General features: G+C 44.8%; 1 protein-coding gene across 1 annotated transcript in view; it reads left to right on the plus strand.

Moving 5' to 3' along the window:
- The first annotated feature begins 720 nt into the window (after nucleotides 1–720).
- Nucleotides 721–4259, plus strand: part of mapk6.S (mitogen-activated protein kinase 6 S homeolog) — a 13619-nt gene continuing 10080 nt past the window's right edge. Inside the window, exon 1 of the mRNA XM_018255437.2 lies at nucleotides 721–914. The gene's annotated coding sequence lies outside the window, so the exon portion shown is untranslated. The remainder of the gene's footprint in view (nucleotides 915–4259) is intronic.

The raw sequence follows: 4259 nt of genomic DNA on the forward strand, positions 1-4259 counted from the left end.
ATTTAGGGGCGGCATGCTGCCCAGCTGCATCCCTAAGGAGCACTGGGGACTGAAAGCCCCCACAGTGCTCCTGTGATTGAAAGTGCGCTCGCACATTGTGGCATGTAGCGGCAGCAGCAGCAGGGGGCGTGCACAACAGAAGAGGTCGGCCTTGGGGTGCCGTGACTCGAAATCCGGCCCTGGCGCAAAAACCCACCCCTTGTAACTTTAAGAGCCGAACTTCCGGGTTTTAATATACGCTAGCGAAGAGAGCGCCATTGCCACCCACTCCAACGCTGAAGTGCGGAGCGGGAGAGGCATCTGGGCTGCTGCCCCATAATCTGCGCTCAATGCATGGTTGCTAGGGTAATTTGGACCATAGCAACCAGATTGCTAAAATGGCAAGCTAGAGAGTGTGCTAAATAAAAAGCTAAATAACTCAACAAATTCAAATAATAAAAAATGAAAACCAATTGCAATTTGTCTCAGAATATCCCTCTCTAAGTCTCTACATTCTACTGAAAGTTAATTTAAAGGCGAATAACCCCTTTAAAGAACCTGCATGCCAAAAATGTATCCAGCTGGGGGTACAGGAATTCCTGTAGTATAGAATTTCCACATCCCTGGCTGAACCTCGTTCTAACTAGAAGCAAAATAATGTTAGGCCGCATGAAGAGCAGTCTTTACTATCGGTATTAAGCTGCTGCTTGTTTGAAATGTCCCGCTGAGGTGACGCGAGGCTGCAGGGGTGAGACTAGTGACGCAGGAGGCGGCTCCTCGCTTTCCTGCCTCTCCCCCTGTAGCAATCAGTCGGAGTACATGGCGACTGCGGCAAGGAACTGGGGAGAAGAAGCAGAGCGAGGGGACAGTCAAAGTGGATGTGTAACCATCGTTCCTGTGCCATTTCAGTAGTCCCTATGAATGTGAGCAGGCCTGTGAGTACCTTATGTCCTTTAGCCGTGCCCGCAGCTTCCCGTGCGTTTCTTTTCTCTCTACACATTGTGCCGGTGTTTCTCCCATTGTGTGACTGACAAAGGAGCGGACCTTCCTGCCCAGCTCTGGTCTTCTCTGTCACGGAGTCCCCCAATGAGTAGAGCGTCGGCTGGCTGGATCCGCCTCTCGGATCCGCGGCCCCACTATCCGGCTTATGACTAGTACTGACACAGAGGCGCCCAATGTTTGTGAGCCGTAGTGTCGTTTCGCCGGTTCCGCTAGTCTCTTTGCTTTTACACTGTGGCTAATGTCGGCTCATTACCAGTACGGTTCGTGTCTCCCCCATTCTAATAATTGGTCCTTGACACTCGCAAGTATGACCTAGTCTGGGGTTACGTATACTGTTCCTTGTATGACCGGCTCTGGGTCCGAGCGCTATTTCAATGACTACTTTCTGCCTCTTTAACGTTCACTATATTGCTTCGGCTGGAAGTGATTATAATAAAAGGCGCTAACGGCGTGTCAGCTAAAATGCCTTAGCGTAACTAGGTTGGGGAATTCGGGGCTCCTTAGAGTAATAGGATGATTGACATGCCGCTGGACCAATGTGACGCCCCGGCGAGAGCGAAATGGAAGAGAGGGCGGGTCTCTTTCATTCAGCCAATGATATGCAATTTCCTCCCATAATAGTATATCGTGATGTACATTTCTGGCGAACGTCTCATTAGCTGTTGCACTAAACTGACGGGTACCGGTTTTGCTGCCATAAGCCGGAGTCTATTCTGTCTATAAATTAAGCGTGTTTAGAGTACGACAACAGCCGCTCGCGTAGTCGCATGTGACGTTTCATTCATGTTGTGTGTGCCTTGGTGCCAGCTTGATGTGGCGTGAGGCGTAGAGATGCTGGTGGGCGGGGCTAGGCACAAAGTTTCCCACGTGATGACTCACATTGTTCACAGCTGCTGCAACGTGGCCGGTGTGTGAGGAGTTGTGTGTGTTTGCGTCACTCTGCGTGGCGCTTCTTTCCTTTGTGTAACTGTTGCTGCTGTGACTCTCAGCTGATTTTCATGTAGCAGTGGCAGCTGCTGATACCCTGGGGATCCTGGGAGTTCTAGTTAATCTGCTGGATTTACCCATAAGTGACCATAGCTGGAAGGGGACGTAAAATGAAGCCCCCAAGACTGACTGTAGCACAGTGTACATTGACCTTAAAGTAGGGATGCACCGAATCCAGGATTCGGTTCGGGATTCAGCCTTTTTCAGCAGGATTCGGATTCCGCCGAATCCTTCTGCCAGGCCGAACTGAATCGTGTGACTTTTTGTCACAAAACAAGGAAGTAAAAAAAAAAAAAAATGTTTTCCCCCTTCACACCCCTAATTTGCATATGCAAATTCAGTTCGGAATCCAAAATAGGGACATCCCTACCTTAAAGGGGCCTTCACCCAAAAACTTGACTATACACATTACACATTCCAATGGTTTTAAGGTTGTTTTGTTTTTTGAATGTAATTGCTATTGATAGCAGCGCCCGACTGGTTGTTCATATTCTCTGCACTTCTGCTTCCTGAATCAATGTAGCAGAAGCCAGCTAAGTAACTAACCTGAGAAACAGCTTCTGTTTCATTCAAGGAACCAAAAGGAATAAAAAAAAAATACTGTTTTATTTGCAAATACAGACTTTTTTTTTTGCTAGGAGTCTACATGGTCACAAGAAGCAGACCAATCTGTGTTAGTCTGAGGGCTGCCAGTCCACACAGGTGCTACCAAAATAGCCAATCACAGCCCTTATTTTGGCACCCCCAGGAACATTTTTCATGCTTGTGTTGCTCCCCAACTCTTTTTACAGTTGATGGTGGCTCACGGGTAAAAAAAAGTTGGGGACACCTGCGTTAAGGCAAAAAAAGTGCCCTTTTTCACTGGCAACATGCAGTGGATAGAATTTCTTCAGTACACTAAGCAAATATACTTCATTTTTTTTAACTTTATTTCATTAAACACCCTTATGCTTATTTAAAATGTAGTAAGTATAACTGTGGAAATTTTATAGAAGAGAACTTCTTTTATCATCATCATATAGGTTGAGTTTTGGTGGTATATCCTGCAATAACAGCAGATGCCTTGCATTTGATCATAAAGAGTTATTTATAAGGGGTTTAGTGGGTTAAGCTGGCCCTAGATGCAATGATCCGATCGTACGAATCGTGGATACGTACGATTTTCGGACCGTGTGTGGAGAGTCCAAACATTTTTCGTCCGATGGAGATCGGTCATTTGGTCGATCGAATAGGTTAGAAAATTTCTTTCGGCTGCGGGTAATATGTCTGCGTGTATTTCCGATCGTACGATTTTCAGTGGGAGACTGTCACTAGCTTTGTCTATCGTACGATTGCTGTCAAGGGCAGAACATCGGATGATCTGTTCTTTAACTACTTTATTTGGTCGGAATGGTAAGACTTTGATCTGATTGGTCAGTGACAGGTCGGGAGATGGGAAAGTCCGATCGTACAATGGTTCGTACGATCGGATCTTTGCGTCTATGGCCAGCTTTAGATGTGGCTCTAATAGATTTTTATAGCCCCAGCTTGATGCTGGGTTGCATGGACTTATATGTTGCGTCTTGGGTAAGTGGTTCACTGCATGGAATGTTAGTCCGCGCTTAACTAGCAAGTAAGTTAAAAAGCTACATACAAAAATAATCCTCTTTTTTTGGTTTGGTTTTTGGATTGGTTTGCTGTAATAATTTAAAGTGAAACTCTACCCAAATACTGAAATACATTTTTGTGATAATGAAATAAATTCTAACAAACCCTCTATGTGCTTTAAGTGAACACTTTCACTAATTTTAAAGTTGCTAGTAAATGTCATTTCAACGGAAAGCTGTATTTGTCCCTTAATATTCTCTGCCTTACTTGTCCTGACTCTGAGACAATAGTAGCAAGGGGCAGCTAACTTCCAGCCAAGGCTCCCATTCTCTAATGCTTTGCATGTGCGAGTAAGGATAATGTCAAGAACTACTGGCCAGTGTTATTTATAGTAACATTTGGGGGGTTATTTATCAAAATCAGAAATTTTCCCACTACTTTCTGAAAAGCACTCCAACCAAATCTGCACAGATCCCCCCCCCCTGTTTATCAATACATTTTCACAAAAAATTCTTGTGTGGGAAAAGACTCTATAAAATCTTCTAGAAATCCAAATAATACAAATTGTTTGGATTTTCTGCCCGAAACCTGCAACTTTTTCGTATTTGTTGCCAGAAACCACAAAATCTTTGGATTACTTAACAAAACCCAACACAGATCAGGATTGCAAACAGGACATCTGCCATCACTACTACATAATTAGT

The sequence above is a fragment of the Xenopus laevis genome, chromosome 3S (assembly GCF_017654675.1).
Source record: "Xenopus laevis strain J_2021 chromosome 3S, Xenopus_laevis_v10.1, whole genome shotgun sequence".
In the NCBI taxonomy this organism is placed as follows: domain Eukaryota; kingdom Metazoa; phylum Chordata; class Amphibia; order Anura; family Pipidae; genus Xenopus; species Xenopus laevis.